Below are 17,455 nucleotides of genomic sequence, written 5' to 3'. Positions count from 1 at the left end.
AACATTGCTGGTGTGATATAAAATAAAACACTGCAGGTGTGATGTCCTGTGCTCTGGGTGTCAGAGCAGCTGGGATATATGGAGTTATGCTGAGAAGGGCACAAAATCCAGACAGGGACCCCTATTTTAATACCTTTCTGTCTTGATAGTGAGCTCTGTCACTACCAATAAGCTTGTGTCAGAGTCAGGAGGAGACCTACATAGTTTCACCCTATTCAAGAAGTAAGTACCCATTACATCTACACTGAAGTCCTAGTGTAAGGGAAGGAATGATTGCCTAAAGTTTGGGGCAAAAAATTGTGATTCTGGAGCTATGAGTTCAATTGTATCCTCTGTCTCAATGCTGATGGTTGATTTTGAGCAAGTTGCTCACATCATCAATTCCCATTTGTTCAAGGCACGTAATAGCAGATTCCTGCTTCCCTTGGGGGGGAAAAAAAAAAAAGTGTGAGAGATTATAAGAAACAGGGGCTTTTAGAAACCAGAGGGGTAGGCAGAGGACTGAAATCTATTTGTGGAAGCCCTGAGAGGTGTCCTTGAATTTCAGTTACCTGGTGCTGATAGCCTGGAGTATTCCTGGGTCTTGTTTTTCTCTCTGCCTCAGACATGCTCCCAGAAGAGGCTCGGATCAGGGTTTTGCTGCAGTAAGTCCTGCAGTGGCAGCAAAGAAGGAGGATTAATGGCAAATTGCTGGGGGAGGGCAGGCTCGTTTGTGTAAGCTCCTGATAGACATCCTTATTGCTGAGAAGCTCCTCAGAGCATCTCAGCAGACTTAGCAGTGTTTCTTTCAAGCCAGACTTGACTTTTTTGATGTTGGGCTAGCAAGAGAATATGAAGCTGAGCAGCATTTCTCTCTACAGTATGGTCTGAGCATTCCTTCAGCTGTTTTTTTTTTTTTTTTTTTTTGGTAGAAAGTTGATCCAATGTTCCTTCAGTGCTTTTCTATCCCACAGGACAGTGTTTCTCAGAATCTCTGTGTATGCCTGCCACAAGTGAAAGGCAGCTGGTTTTCAGCCCCGAATGTCACCAGCCCCAGTGAGAAGACATTTGATCTGCCATTTGCCCAAGGACATTTAGAGGAAACCCCTGATGTTTTGAAAAGTGCCCTGGGAACATTCATCACCAAGGCTCAGAGCAAAATGATTGTTGATTGTGCACAGAAGTGTATGGCAGTAAGGAAAATATGTCTTTCTCAAATTTTCCTGAGAAGTACTCAGATGAACATTCTCTCAAAATAGGCTGTCCTTCCCCTGGCTTCCTGAGCTGCACAAATCACAGGTAAATCCACCTAAAGGCTACAAAACATTAAGCCAACATATTTCCCCACGATTTTATTAATTCTATCTGTAAAAAAATAGATGAAAAATAGCCCTGCTATAAAGAATATCTGTGTAGAGAAGGGTCATCAAACATCAGCCATTCCTTAGCTATAAGCATTTGCAAAACAGGTAGATAACATGGAAGGGAAATTCTTATTGGATAACCTTGAATAACCTGATTTTAAACCTTGCTTGGCTTAGACTGCAGTAATAATGTAATTGATTGATTTATTAGAAAAATAAGGATGTCTCTTTATTGTTTTAGGTATGTCTGTAGGATTAACCACGCAATAAATAAAATGAAATCCTGTGTCAGTAGATTTTAATACCAGCTGTCCAGCTGGCCTCTTCTTGCCATCATTATCTAATGTGCACACACTCTCTTTTGTAGAGACCCTCCAGACTGCTCTTAGTTCTGTGACAAAATCTGTAGGACAAATATGAGTTTTTAGTGCACCAACAGGTACTATTAGGAGGAAAAAGAGGAAAAAACCTGGCTTACACAGAAGGGAGGAAAATTTCATTATTTTCCATAATTTCTATTTCAGACTTGGAGAAAGGCTGGACTACATGGTAATTTATTTGGTTTTACTGATTATATCAGCTATTTGGATCACATTCAGAAACTCACCAAATCCAGGCTATTTTGAAGAGCATGTTAGAGTGTTTTTTGCAGGAAACTTCCTTTCAGTCATCCTTTCCTACCTGGAAAAAGGAAGGAGACTTCAGTTCGCATGTCCCTGATGAATGGGCTTGCTGGAGCAAAGCATTTCCTTAAGAGTTGTTCTCATGCTGGGACTTTACAATACAAAACTTCTGTAATTGCCTGAGAAGGGACAAGGCAGTGCTCCAAAAAACACTGCTGAGAGGTGATGGAAAAACTTTAATATTTGTATTATATCATCCCCAGGAAAGCAGGAATCTCAAGGCACTGTGGAAGTGTAGCAAGTACTTATGGTTTAGGTGCTCAAGCTGAGCAGATCAGATCAGAAAGTCAAAGATGAGTGCCTCAGCTCCCTGTCCTTTGCAGCTGGATGTGTCAGATGAAGGATCTGCAGGTCCCTGTGACAGCAGGAAGGGCTCAGAAGAAGGATGTCAGCCCTTCCTGTGAGAGAGAAGGCAGGGAAGCATCCTGGAGGTGCCTGGCTGCCTGGGAGACGTGGCACATAATTACTCATGGAAATCAAAGTGCAGGAAATACATCCTCCCTAAAACAGGGAATTGAGAACAAAAAGCAGCAAATAAATTAAAGCAAATCACAGTGTATAGCTGGCTTTTGTGTGACTCAGTGGTAGTCAGGTGTAACAGGCTACAGGGGGTTCAAATTCTTGTGTTCTGCTTGCCAGGAGACAACCCTAACATGAGGTGACAAACACAGCAGGCTGGAAGAGAGGGCTTGTCACCTGCCCATGGCAAAGGGCATTTCTGGCCTGTTGGAAGAAGATTACCCCTCTGTAACCATTCTCAAAACCTTCTACTTTGTTAGCCAAAAAATAATCTCAGGAGGACAGCAGCACTCCAGTGTCTCCCCAGCAGCTTCGGTCACCTGAGAAAAGTTCTGTCAGTGGGATTATTTCTCTGCTGGTAAACTTCCCACCTGACATTCATTTACATGATTGAAATGTAGACTTCAGATGCCTGACTCCATTCCTTTCTTCACTGCTTGACTCCCTGTGTAGCCATGGCTCCCATGGGGAAGATGTGTGAGGTGAACACCAGAAGGAAGCACCAGCACAGGAGTTAACCACATGGTGAGCTGCCATACAGTGGGGAAAGGGTGAACTCAGTCTTAAAAGGTATAAAACAGGTGGGGAGGGCAGAGGAGGAATTGCTATTATCCTACACTACCTTTATTCTATATAACCACTTTATATAACCACTTTAACTTTACTGGATTTATTCCAGGTTTACATAAATGAAGGTAGTACCAGGTTTAGGTGAATCTAAGGGTGTCTGATAGTATCCAAAAGGCAATGCAATGTTGAAAGCCCAGTCTTCAAATAAACCCCATACATTCTGCCAAATCTAGCAGTGAATTTTAAGAAGAAAGGAGCTGCTTTAATGCTTTTGAGCTGGAAACTTTGGAGATGCCTCTGCTGTTTCTTTGTCTAGCATTTTCATTATTATGCTATATAGTAAAGAGTTAGCTAGTAATAAAGAGAGATTAGAGGTTGAATCTGTGATAGCTCTAAAATCAGAAACAATTGTGATGTATAATTAAGTTTAAAAGGCCACAAAGGAAGAGTTTCTAATTTTAACATAAAATGCACAGCTTCAGTTATTAAAAAAAAAACAAAAAAAAAAAACTTGGCAAATTTTACAAAAAGTAATTGAAGAAACCACATAAGACTCATAACTAATACATATCAATTTTCAAAAGTCATAAAGATTGATTTTTTTTTTAACAGACTAGCTAAAGGTCTGGTAAGTATACTTTACATTTTTTTCTGTGTTCCAAGAACTCTAACCTTTTAGTGCATGTAATTTTTTACCTAGTATTTACTCAGTATGGGGAAGTGTAACACACTGAGTGCTACCTTTGTGTAATTGTAGATTTAATCACTGATCATCTCAATACCCAAATCCATTCTGACTAATACTAATGCAGATAATTCTCACAAATACATCACAGCTGTGTGCATGAGTAAAGACACACTTGATTGCTTCACTTTGAGATTAGTGTTTAGCTCTTCTTTCACAAGAGAATAATGCAACTATTCACATTACATGTAAAATTTTCAGTGTCTACTGACATTAAAGCTACCAATGAAGCAAAACTATGATTGTTTTGAACCCCTTATTGTCAGAGATTGGGAGGGAAAAAGTTTGAAGTTTCAGTGCAGTATGAAGCTCATTATCTATTTCTGTGTTAGGAAATTGGTTTTAATTCTTATACTGTTCTAGAGTTTTTCAATACAGCATAGGAGAGATAAAGACAAATAAAAATTTTGTCATTTTTCAAAAGTATGGCTTCAGTTAGACTGCAGCAAGGTAGAAACAACTGTATTATTGTGGTGTGCATCATTAAAAATACAGTAACCAATACTTGCTGCACTAAACTTACAAGATTTTTTTCCCCCTTATGATAGAGTGACAAATTTAACTGTGGAGGTGAATATTAACTTAGTGATTAGGGTCCTTTCAGTAATGGTGCCTGGTTTTACATGGTTTTTGCATAGCTTGTATCAGCTGCACACAGTAAATCTTCTATGTCTAGTAACAGTAAGAGCAGAATTCTCCTGGAAGGGCAGAAGAGTGGCTGTGTGAGTCAGGTCAAAGTTCAGTCCAGACCAGGATCCTGCCACTGCCAGTGATTAACTTGTTGGACTTTTGTTCCATGAATTTGTCTATCTGCTGTTTTGAAATCATGTGAACTTTTTAAAGAATGCACAATATCCTGTGACAATGATGTGCATTCTCCATGGATAAATTGTTCTGTTTGGGATTTGCTTCCCTAAACTCAAACATGGTGTGCCAAATGGTTAACAACTCTGGATTTCAATACCCTACCACTGAAAAATTATTTGTTATTTTTAATGCTAAAGCATAGCAGTTATTTCTGAGCAAGTCCCAGTTAGCCTTCAGTTACCAGTGTAAGGTACTTGAGAAGTTTGATGTGGGATCTCCCAAAAACAGATATATGCAAACATTATCTACCTAATGCTATTAGGAAGAGGCAGATATAGCAATTTCTACCTCTGATAATGGTGTTCCACTTGCTTACAGTTTGCTTTGCAACTTTTCATGCAGCGGTTTTGAAGACTCCCTTGTTTAAATGTGCTCAGTACAGAATAACTACTGTGTTGCTTCACAGGTATAACAGAGTCCCAGATTGACCCAGTATAATTTTAATTTCCTGAACTCGTCTATAACTGTGTTCTGTTAAGCAGCTGCCATGTTTCACCACAGTAATAGGTGATGATAATTCTGTGTAACATGAGAGATACAGAGCACTGAAAATAAAATATTATCATGCTTTTGGAAAATAATGCTCGGGCAACAGTGGATTCTCACCACAGATGCAGTGAAACGGAGATTGCAGATTTGTCTAATGTTGCCAGACACCATCCCCTGAAGAAGACACCAATAACTCAGATTTGGCTTGGGTGAAGACTCTCAGTGGTGGCTTTGCTAAGCCCTGGAACTGAAGGATTGAACTGCTAGTCTCCAGGTCCATATCAAAGGACAAGAGAGACTGTCACTCCCTCTCCCCCTTGCTTCTCCTTTCTTTTGCCTTCATGTTAAGCAGGAAACACATCTTCATTCATGGCTCTCCAGCAGTGTGGTGATGCTTTATTGACAGAGCATTAAAACAATACTCTATTTTTCAAATCAACTAGATCCCCAGTGTATAACAACAAGACCACAGTAAAAATACTGGTTCATTAAGCTCCTAGGTGACTTTATGTGCCCAACATGAACTGTGAGTGACAGGTTAAAAGTTCAGTGCAGGTACTGATATTAGCAACATTTCAGCAATAACCCTTTTCCACAAGTAAATTGCTCCACTCTATTAATTAAGACAAAAACCCATTTTCTTTCTGTTGTTGCTGGATGTATCATTCACCTTAAATTCCTGGTTATGCCTATGTCTGCTGATCAATGCAGAAGGAAGAATGATCCTATTTATAGATGAATCTCTTCAGTCCAACACATGCATTATTCTAGGCTGATAGAAACCCAGTAGAAACTTCTCCCCTGCAGAGTCCCTCTTGTGTGCCATCAGTCAGCAGCTGTTCTATGTCTGCTGCTCTTCTTTATGCATTTTTATTATTTTTCTTCCTGAAGTAAGCAGCAAGTTCAGAAGTACTGTGTTTCAGCAAGTTGCTTATAATCTCTACACTGAATAGTCATAGACACATATATTTTAAATAAAGAAGTGTGTATATATGCACAAAAATAGGATTACCCCCAGGGAGAGTGTTATTTTCCACCATCTGAAAAGAAGTCACGGGTGTCTCTGATGCCTGGAAGTTCTGGACAGGATACATTATTCCTTTTGACCATTTCATCTTTTTTTCCTATGTTTGCTTACCTGTCAGTCTTCATGTGCTGAGATATTTCTGAAGAGGTGGACTATGATCAGTCTAGGAAAATGCAAATATTTGCACATTTAAATTTCTCTCCCTAATGGTTGAAATCCACCCATGTTGTTGAAGGGCTCTGGAGGGCAATGGAGTCACCTGTGGTCACAGATATCTGGTGCCAGCAGAGCAACGCAGTGTCTCAGGAACGTGTTCTGCCCTCCTGTCTCCTGTGGGTTTGCAATTCAGCAATACTAATTGTTCAATTAACAATATAAATGAGCTGACGGCCTCTATTAGAACAGTTGGCAGAGTTCACATATTCATTATGTGTTTAAATCTCCTAATTAACCAAAGATTTTATTCTATTAAGGTAGGGAAGTATTGCTTACTGACCATTTGCACCACTAATTACTACATGCAGAGAAAAAAATGTATTCCTTCTATAAATGTAAAAATTATATGTCTTTTCCCCCCACATTTTTTTGTCTAAGACAGCCTAAGATCATTATACAGAAAAAGAAGAAGCCTTCATTACTTTATTGCAGATGTGATGACCTCGGGTGAGAAAAACTAGAAAGAACAAGTAGAAAAAAAAAATATGAGAAGAGACATACTGACTTTTATCATTCCTACAGATTCAGGTTGCTTTGTCCTTCAGCAGCTATCATATATTGTTTGCCATGAGACTTGCAATTAATCAAAGAAGGTTTCCTCTGTATTTGGTGTGCCAGTGACTCTGGGAAAGGCTCTGTCTCTGGATGGAAGGACTTCTGTTTGGCAACTTACCTGCTACTGGTGCACAGTAAGATCTGGAATGATGAGCAAAGTAAGAAAGAGGGGAATGGTAAAGAAAGGATACACTTTGAGGACAGAAAGAAACCACTTGAATCCTTTTACTCTGTTTTCTACCTAGAAGGGAATGTGAGGGGAAAGTTAAAAGACATGTAGAAATTGCCTATAAGCAAGTTTCCTGAGTCTGTTCTCTAAGGCCCTGTCATGTTGCTGGCAGCAGAGAGAATAATCTACAAGCTTGGAAAACACAGTTACAGTGTTGAAGTTTTTGTTGTTGTTTTTCTTAAATTTTCAGTAATAACCATGACAGTATCAGTGTGGTCAGGGTATAATGAGAAGGGATATTTCTTCCTCTGTGCTATAAAATATTAATGGTTTTGAGCTCTGTGCTAATAAATATAAATTAATAATACTATAGAAATCAACTGTCAGTCTAGCTTGTGTTCTGGCAAGATAAAGGGACTTCAAATGCCATTTTTGTCCCATCTGAGCCTACTTGGGTGGTATTTTTGCATTTAAATATTCAGGAGAGTCTGGGCTTTTTGAGTGCTGTAAAAATATGTATTTTACAAGTTTAAATTCCTGGGCAATGGATTTTAAAAGCTACCTTGGGACTTCTGAATGCTGTTTCTCAAGGGCAGTAGGGGAAGTCATGAGAGTGAAAAATTGCCTGGATTCTGATGGAAATGAGAGTGCTTATTCCTCTTAGAACTTTGCATAATATTTGGTTAAAGTGGCCTTGCAAAGGTTAATCTTCCTCCAACAAAAAGGAGAAGAAGGTTGTCCTCTAAACCTTTCACCTAATACCTACAGCAACAAGTCAAGTACAAGTAGAGCTTTAACTCAGTGGAAATAGTTTACTGTAATGTTTCTGCAGTGCAAGCACTACATATTGCCATTTTTATTCTCCAGTTGTTCCTGCCACCCTACCACCATCAGCTGCCTGGAAGACTGCAGCCTTTCCTTTTGGATTTGGCCCTCAGTGCACTTACCTCTGCTTCTGTCATGTTAATGTTAAATGTTTGCTCTGCCCTTCACAAATGAGCTAGATTAGATTTGGAAATCCCAGCTAATGATGAGTGCAGCTTTGTTTTATGGGAAATATTTTGCATGGGCAAATGTGATCCCAGTGCTTTGGGTACTGTGGGCACTTGGAGCTGAGATTGAAGCTGCTGGGTCTGAAAAGAGACTTGATAGGTTGGAAAATTTCTCCTCTGAGTCATGCTGTAGAAGCTGTAATCCTTAAACTGGAGCTTTCTCATTTTGCAAGAGCAAACTGAAATTGCTGCCTGGCCTGGGATGAAAAGTTGCCTTTCTGTGGTGAATTTTCAGGCTGAGTTAGAAGCCATTGATTTGAAGAATACTTGGAGAAAGCTGAGAATAAACTTCTCACGGGACAGAAAGTAGCATCTGTACATTGTTGCTTTCCCACTGAAATTATTGGATTAATGGTGCTGGATTTTCTTCTATTGTATAAATTGATAGAATTGTGGAACCTTTAGATTGGAAAAGGCTTTTAAGGATCATTAAGTCCAGCTGTAAATAAACCACTGCCAAGCCCACCACTACACCCTGTCCCCTTGTGCAGTACCTACACAGATTTTAGAGACCTGCAGCAAGGCTGACACAACTGCTTCCCTAGGCAGCCTTTTCCAGTGCCTGACAGCTCTTTTGGTGAAGAAATGGTTGCATTTAGAAATCTAAACATGCTCTGGCACAACCTGAGACTGTTTCTTGTTTTCCTATCACTTGTTACCTGGGAGAAGAGACCAACCCTACAAGGCCACCAGCTCCTTTCAGGGATTTGTAGAGAGAGATAAGGTCTCCCTGAGCCAATTTTCTCTTCTAGTCTAAACACCCCAGTTCCCTCAAGTGTTCCTCATAATCTTGTGCTCCAGAACCTTCACTAGCTCCATTGCCCTTCTCTAGAAAGCCTCCAGCACTTGCCATTTCTCTCTTGTAGAAAGCAGCCCAAAAAGAACAGTCTTTGAAGGTGCTATGGAAGCCTGGAGCCACAGATATGTATTTTTGTTATTATAATTAGAAACAAATTTTGTGGGCACTGCAGGAGCTGCATTAATGGCAAGGGAAGTGATGAAACTGGATGAGGCTGTCTCTTAGCTGCAAAGCAACAGGTACAGGCAAGGAGAGTTAGACACAGATTTCCACAGATTTCCAAGGTCTGTTTTCCTATGATCTCAGCATCCAGGAAAATACTCTTTCATTAAATATGCATTTTGATTTCTCTAGGGTGATAAATTGATATTACCTCAGCCTAGCTTAATCTTAATTATCTATGATTTCCTTCAACCCCCAGAAAAGGTCACATCAGTCGTCACCAGACAAATGTGTTTCACATGTTGTGAAGGAAGCCCTGTAATGCACAGGGTGTTTCCTCTGGGAGGTGGGCTCCAAGCACTGTGCTCAGAGCAGGGTAGCTCAGTATGGATAGCAGAGAAAGTAGCATGATGCAGAGGGAGCAGCATGTTAGGACAGGCTATTGCATGGGTAATATTTGTCAGAGATGGGTTCCTTTGCTCTGAAAAATTAGAAAGAGGTTCTCATAGGAGTGACACTGAGAGACCTTTTATGCAGAACTGGCTGGATTTATGTTTCTCAAAAGATGTGAGCCTAGGGCTGGATTTCTGTGACTCAGATTGGTGCCTTGCAGCCCTGCCCTGAGGGCAGCTAAGAAAACCAAACCATGTGAGGAGGAAGCCAAGGGAGGATGACATCCCAGTGCAGTCATATCTTTGTATAGAAGATTACTTTCTCTTGAAATAGAAATGACAGGTGTTGTTTATTACAAGCCTTTCTACAGTTCAGCACTAGCCCAGCTTCCTTGCCCACTGTGTGTATTCAACTACATACAGAAAGTCAAGCTGGCAGCAGGGGATGTATATGAGTGATTAAGACAAGTGATAAAACTGAAAGCTACTGACTTTGGTGAAGATTACCACTCAGGAAACATTTGGTACTTTCTGCAGTTCACCTCTTGGTCAGATGGTTAGAAAGTTCTTGCTGCAGCTTGTGCAATGTGTATGCACAGGTATCATCCTTGTACCTTCCCAAATATGTTACTGGATTAGTAACAAATTATTTGCAAAGTGGAAAGCAGTACAGTCACTCTATGAGTTCAGCTATCCAACTGAGCATACTTTAGATACAGTTCATAGCAAGTAGTCTATAGTTCTTTTGCTGGTAATTAATATTCTTACAGCAAATGAGCACTTCTTTTTTACTCCAAGTGGATAAATAGTTGGAAAAATAAAAATCAAAATATTTTCACTGTACAGTGGAAGTGGTGGCCAGAGAAGTTGTGCAGCCTCCCTCCTTGGAGATGTTCAAAACCCCTGAGCACCCAGCTCTGGCTGATGCTGTGTGAGCAGGGGTATCTGGACAGGATGATTTCCAAAGACCTCATCCAACCTCAGCTATCCTGTGGTTGTGTAGTCAAGTGAACATAACATCTCTTAGTACAAGAGAATGCAGGCTTTTGCATTGCAGATTAATTGTTGATACTTACAGGCTTAAATGCTAAAGGCTAGAATTTTGAACTCTAGCTCTGTTTAAATTTGGAATCCTGGGTCCGAGTCAAAGGAATATACACATATAAAGAACTGTAGACTTCACTCAGGAGAAAGACTTGCAAATATTTGAGAAGGGAGCTGAATCACTTCACACTCACATCAGTGAAAAACTGAAGTAACTGTAGAGGGTGGAATCTGTTCTTCAGTGTCTTATGATGAGCAAGTAAATTATTTAGCACTTTTTTTAGATGGAAAAAATCAATACCAAGAATGTCAGGGGAAAAACAAAGCTCATCCTCAGCCTCAGTGCAGGATACTAGCTCTTCCTATTTCCACATTTCATTCTGCAATTACAAGTACCTGGACATGCCAGAGTTAAGAGGTTTGCCATGTGTGCAACCCTTAGAAGAACAGATTGGTGCAGCATATCTATTTTCTCAGCAGATAAACATGATTTTTTTTCCTGGCGGGTGGTTTGGAATTGTATTTGGGCAGTCAGCTTTGCATATGGATGCCAGAACACCTGTCACTCAAGAATGTATTTATAGAAACTGTAAACTAATTAATTCCCTTAAACCTCCCAGTGGTTTTTGATGGCATGTTATGATAGTCTGTCCAGTGGGGATTACATCACTGTTTTTCTGGATCTAATTTGCTTATCTGCTTCCTTTTTCCCTTCTACCTTTTCTGTCTTGCCACCTGCCTCTAAAGCAAAGATAGCAAAGCTCTGTTCCTGAAGAGCAGTGTGCCAGCTCCTCTCTTTGAGACTGCAGGGCCTTGCTCTGCCTGCCAGCAGCTCCCTGGCTCTACCTGGAGATCCAGGTGAGACCTGAGCACAGAAGGCTTTCTATGAAACAGTTTCAGAAGGCTCAGTGCTGGCAGCTTGCTGTCCCCCCAGCTTGAGCAAGCTGCTTTGTGGCTTTTTGCACACCAGGGTCTTTGGTACCCCCTCTCTCTGTATGGGTACCCACCAGAGAGCTCAAACTGCTGCTCCTCCCTCAGTGAGAAGGAAAAATGTGCTGCAGCCCTGCTGCTCACCTGCACGGAACTTGCAGGGGCTGTTAGCCTGTCAAATTGGGCAGAAATTGGCCAACTTCAAGCAGTCACAAAGAGGTAAATTGACAGGCAAGAACATGACTGCATAAAATCATTTCATGGGAATTACATGTGCCAGGCTAAAGATGAGGAATATTTCAACATTCTCCCATTGATAAGAAAGTATTGTCCTCATCCTCTGGGATTTCTTCAGCTGTCCAACAGCTCTGTGGCTCCATGCCTACATTGTTCCTTCATTTCCTGATCCAATGTTCAAGCCATATTTCATTCCTGGGAGCAGAACACTGTAACTCTGCCTGCACGTGTGCTGTGGAATAAAGGGGCTCTCAAACTTTCTTTTGGGAGTGGTTTCATATTGCATGATATAACTGTGATTTTAGTGGGCTAACAGGAGAATCAGCATCATCAACTCCTCAGCCTAGTGATGATAAACTTTCTCTAGGAATGAGAATATCTTGGACTTAGTCCCATTCTTTTTTGTATGACTACAGAAGAGGATTTGCAAGCAAAGGGAGAAGGAAAAAGTGGGAAAGGTAAGCTGAGTGTTACATGTGCGTAAAGTTATGTCACAAATGCAACTGTGCTTTTTTCTACCTATTTTAATTTTTATTTCCAGTCTTTGACACATACATACAGCCAGACTAACTACATCCACAGGTAAATGTTCATTCTGGATAAGAGCTTGCATCTGACATAAGTGAAGCCTCAGTTCAGCTCTTTCAGAGCTTGGATTCACTGTCTTCCTTTGCTTCAGACTTTCTGTGTACTTTTGCAATGCTGCTACTCAGGAGAGGTCTCCAATTTCCTGCATCAAGGAGGGAAAGTAAGGAGAAAAAACCAGCCATGCAGTGGACACCTTGAAATGACTGGCTGTAAAGGCCTTCTTCTGTGCTCTGTGGCTTCAGTTCCTGGCTTTAAAAGGGAGATAATGATTCACTGATGAACACTTACAGGCTGTGAGTTGCTCATATAGTCTTATCCTAAACTATGCTAGGTTTCTGCCTTGCCTACACATCATGCTTGGGCACTGTACAAGCAGTTGATATGAGCTTTCTAGAATAGTCTCTTTTGTGAGATATTTGGTTACTTGTGAAACACAATGAAAAAATTAGGAAGATGTGCTGACTGAGAAGGTATCAACAACATTAAACCATTTACTCACATAATAATGTTAAAATATCTGAGACTTTATTTAGACATTATTATGTATGACTCTCATTTAATTACATAATTATTTATCTAATGAATTATTTCATCAGATATATATTCAAATTATAGGATTTAACATGCCTTAGTTAGTGTGGTCTAGAATGAAGTACCTAATGGAAATGTACCAGTTTCATCTAATTTTCAGAAAACAGCAAAGGCAGTTCATCATCTTAACAACATCTTATTGATGTTGGTAACAATACATTTGGCACCAAAACACATAGAGAATCACTTCTATGTGAGAAAAAAAATTATTTAACTGGATAACTAATACTGATTATAGACTTTTCAGATGGCAAGATCTATTAATGAGTAAATTAGGATTAAGATACTTGGCCTCATTTCTCATTTCTATCTGAGATTTTCTGCATGACTTTGGACAAGCAAGCTGAAGATTTTGTGTGCTACTTAAACATTTCCTTACACCCCAAAGTGGTGATGTTGCTTGTATAATTCTTGACCACTGGAAGCACCTTCAAAACCAGAAGGAGAAATCAGCAGAATGCTGATTTTTGCAATCATGTGGAACTGGCTTAACTCACTAGACTATGAGAAACTGTTTCCTCAGCCACAGAAACCCCACCAATATAAAGCCAGTAAACTTTTAGAGGAGAAGGATATCTTTCCTTTACACATCCTTTATTCCTCAGGAGTTTCTGTGAGCAGTGATACCCATCTGAGCAGCAGCACAGATCTGAAGCTCTCATTCCTAGCTGGCATTCATCTTCATGGTCATGTGTTTGTATGTCTTGACTACCAAGAAAATGAAATTAAAAAACTTATTCTGATTGATTTACTTTTTTGGTGTCACTCCTTATTGTTTGTAATACTGCACATACATCTGTTCTGCAACATTAACATTTCTCATATTTTTTCTAGTCCTCAATGTTTGACTGTTCTATATAAGCTGAGATACAAAATTTTCTTCCTGGGTTAGGTACCCAGCAAGTTTTTTTCTACAGAATATGACATATTTCGTTACTTTTGTTTCTCTCTTCTTCAGTAGATTAATTTTTCTTCCTTTGAATGTTAATTGAGAGATAAATTATCATTTTGAATGCATTCATCTTGTTTACTGACGTTTTAAATAATTTTTTTTTTATTCTTGCCATTGTCCACATTGTAAGGTAATGATTGCTGAAGAAACTATTACATAATAGCTGCATACACAAAATAATATTATTTCCAAAATGTTCTGTCATGTTTTGCATCTCTGGAGCAGTACTGTGGATATTTCTCAAAACAAGTTGACCATTATGGATTTCGTGTTATCAAAGCCATGGTTGCAACTCTAGGCTGTTTGGACTCCAAATCATCTCATATTCTTCAGATTCTCTGGAATGAGTTAGCAGAACAGCTTTTACTGAAAAAAAAATCCAGCTGACTGAAGAAAAGCCCTCAGGTGAGTTCAACCTGGTTTTGTGTTAGCCATGTTTAAACAATTTACAAAGGTTCATAGGTGTAAATCAATGTCCATAACTCCTGCTGAGTTTCAGAAGTTGACTAAAAAATTTGAATTTGTGTTTTGGCCATCCAGGCCAGGGGCTGAGAAGGAAGGTTTTAAGTAGGATACTTATTTGACAGCTGGATCCTCATGTGCAAGCATGTTTAAATGAACTTTCACCTGAATTGACTGTAGATCACAGACCCTTGAATGCTTTGAGTTGGAGGAGATGTTAAGCATCACCTAATTCTAAACCCCCACCCACCCACTGTGGGCAGGGACACACACCACAGGGGCACTTGTCACCCTCACAATTAAAAATTTCTTCCTAACATCCTACCTACATCACTCCATATCCCTGGGAAAAGTCCTTCTGTCTGGCCCTTCAGGGGTCCCTGGAGCCTCCTCTTCTCCAGGCTGAGGAATCCCAGCTCTGTGCTCATAGCAGAGGTGCTCCAGCCCTCTGATCAGCTTTGTGTTCTGCTGCAGACCCAGCCCAGCAGGTCTGTGCCCTTCTTGTGTTGGGGGCCATTCAGCTGAACACATCCTTCTCTGGCCCCTGTCCTATCCAGACATGAAGCTTTTAAGGGGGTTTTGATTTTTTTTGTGCCAGAGAATTTAATAGAATCTATTCATCCTTATGTTTACCTGTAGATATGCATGAATACAACACAACTTAGGCCTTTCTTGCTTTATTCAGAAGCCTTTTCTATTGACTGTATAGGACAAATTTACTTGTGCAAGACAATGTCTTGACTGAGTAGGTGAATCTGACTGGGTAGCTGGAGCATACAACAGAGGTAGAATAGAGCTGGGGAGGACAAACTGAAATTTTCACAGGCTAAACCAGCACACTTAGAATATTAAAAGTAAGTAGAATTTTGAATTGTAATCTTTAGCCAAATGGCTACACTTCAAATTTTTACAAAAGAACAAGTATCAGTTCTGCAATGTCACAAAATAACCTTAGTTTTTACCACTGCTTAAGCTAAGCATCAGGTTTTGGGAGTGTTTTTAAACTTAAAAAGGGATGTCATGATCAGGTTCTTCATTCCAGCTGTACATTGTTCATATTAGTTCTTAATATTAATGTGCTTCTTCCAGATACGTTTGTATGTTTGTGCTATTTGTTGTAAAGTATGACAAGTAAAGATGCTGACTAAAATCTAAAATGCTAGAGAGAAAATTAAAACCATCTAAGTATTCATTAAGTGTCCTTTCAACTTGATGAGTTGCCAAGTGGAGCTAGCTGGTAAAACCATGACTAAACGACTTGTGTCAGAATTGTCTCACTTTCTGAAGCTAAAATTTATCACCAGTAAGGTTTTGTTGCAGCAAAGAGTATTTTCTTGCCAGTTTCTCTCTCTTCTTCTCAGCAGTCTGCCAAAAAAAAAAAAACCAACCTAATTGATGTTTCATTTGTGATCTCAGAGCTGTTGAAAAAGTAATAGGTTATTTCACTCATAGAAAGTCAGGACTCTGTTCTTTTTTGCAGATGGGACTTTCTTCTGCAGGCAAACAGATTTCAAAATATGAAAATTCTCTGAGAGAGAATCCTTCCTTTTTCCACATAGCACTATTTCCAAGGTAACCTGGCCACAAAGAGTACTTCAAAGAGATTGGATGGTGCTGTTTGTTTGAAATAAAAGCACAATCAATAAGGATATCTAAGCATGAAGTGGTGAGAATGCATTGCTTTATGGAAAAGCAATTTTTATTTTGATACATTGAGAAATGAATGTAAAATAAAAACCCTCAGGGTTGGCTTAATGAAATCTCTTAATGCCTGTGAGATCATTAGACTCAATTAAGTGTTTGACTGGCAGTTACACTCAGCCCTTAAGAGAAAAATCATGTTAACATACTGGACTACAAATATAAGTGAAGTTACCTCATATTGCTCCATGGTTAAGAGCTCACTACTGCAGAGCTTTCAGACAACAGGAAATTATTCAAAGACTCATTTTACTTCAAAAAGCATGTTCCAGCAACCAGCAGAAAAAAAAATGCTGATGGGAAATCTGTGACTTGTGGAAAAGACATGGAGTTGTGCAAAGCTTCCTGCAGGGAGCAGGGCCCAAGGGAATCAGGTTCTCATCTGGTTTGTTCACTCTGGGCAGATCAGCACACTTGTGTCACAATGCTTGGTGTGCAAACTGCAGCAACGCTTTTTCAAAGGAAAAAACCTCAAACTTGGAAGAGAAATTATTGTATTTTCTGTCCTTATGATGAGGAGACATCCAGATTTTGTGTTAAAATGCCATACATGGTGAGAAACTTTATGTAATTTTATTTGTTCAGGAGCTGGCCACCCCACCAACCAAAAACATCTGAAATGTTCCTCTCTATCCAATGGGTTTGTTCCCTGACATGAAAATTTTTGACAAAGTTTCTCTTAGGCTGTTACCATTTGGCCAGTGAGAGTGTCTCCTTGACTGGTAACAAAGGAGTGCTTGTCAAACACAAACAGGCTAATAATTCCATTTCTTTGAAGTTTGTTTCAGAGAAGCCACTATGAAATCCAGGAAAAAAAAAACAAAAACAAAAAACCAGTAATACAGCTGTCAGTGCCTTGAATGAAAATTACATGAATGATCTTTGACTGTACTTCAAGGAACCAGTCATTGAAACTGCAGAACTTACTTTGAGATGAAATGTTTGTGCCAAAAGCATGACTTTTTATTTTTTAACTGAATCTTTTGTTTGTTTGTTTTTTTCTCAGAAACTGCATAGCCATGTTGAAGATCTTTAAATAACCACTGAATACTTCTGCTTCTACCAGCAAAGTAATGTTGTACTTTTGATTGTCAAAAACATTTAGATAATGAACACCCATTGATTCCTCCATAAAGATATATGGGGGGGGGGGGGGGGGGATGGGGAGATATTCTCAGTTCTGGATTTCAAATCCTTCCATTTAAATCACAGCAATAAAAAGAGCACATTGGACATGGCTTAGTTAATTCATTTTGTATTGCTTTTATTTTGATTTAATGAGAATGCTGTTAAGGAGAGCACAATGCATAAGGAGAGCTGATGGCTGGAAATGGGATCTATTTAGGTTAGAAGTCAGGTACA

The 17,455-nt window shown here is 39.6% G+C and overlaps 2 long non-coding RNA genes across 6 annotated transcripts; one reads left to right on the top strand and one right to left on the bottom strand.

The window, feature by feature from the left end:
• Nucleotides 1–551: 551 nt before the first annotated feature.
• On the bottom strand, nucleotides 552–6,835 carry LOC130266439 (uncharacterized). Its single transcript, XR_008842887.1, has 3 exons — nucleotides 6,355–6,835; nucleotides 1,951–2,024; nucleotides 552–651 (listed from the first exon to the last, which is right to left on the bottom strand). It is a non-coding gene; the product is annotated as an uncharacterized LOC130266439 (long non-coding RNA).
• LOC130266438 (uncharacterized) lies at nucleotides 2,754–17,149 on the top strand. 5 transcript variants are annotated; one of them, XR_008842883.1, is made up of 6 exons: nucleotides 2,754–3,070; nucleotides 3,728–3,743; nucleotides 12,216–12,257; nucleotides 14,156–14,335; nucleotides 15,873–15,964; nucleotides 17,100–17,149. It is a non-coding gene; the product is annotated as an uncharacterized LOC130266438 (long non-coding RNA). The 5 variants fall into 5 exon arrangements; XR_008842886.1 differs by having other exon boundaries at nucleotides 15,873–16,058; XR_008842884.1 differs by having other exon boundaries at nucleotides 12,167–12,257.
• Nucleotides 17,150–17,455: the final 306 nt, after the last annotated feature.

This window comes from Oenanthe melanoleuca, unplaced genomic scaffold (genome assembly GCF_029582105.1).
Source record: "Oenanthe melanoleuca isolate GR-GAL-2019-014 unplaced genomic scaffold, OMel1.0 S043, whole genome shotgun sequence".
Classification (NCBI taxonomy): domain Eukaryota; kingdom Metazoa; phylum Chordata; class Aves; order Passeriformes; family Muscicapidae; genus Oenanthe; species Oenanthe melanoleuca.
The sequence above is the reverse complement of the archived record's forward strand: the minus strand, read 5'-3'. Positions and strand labels throughout refer to the sequence as shown.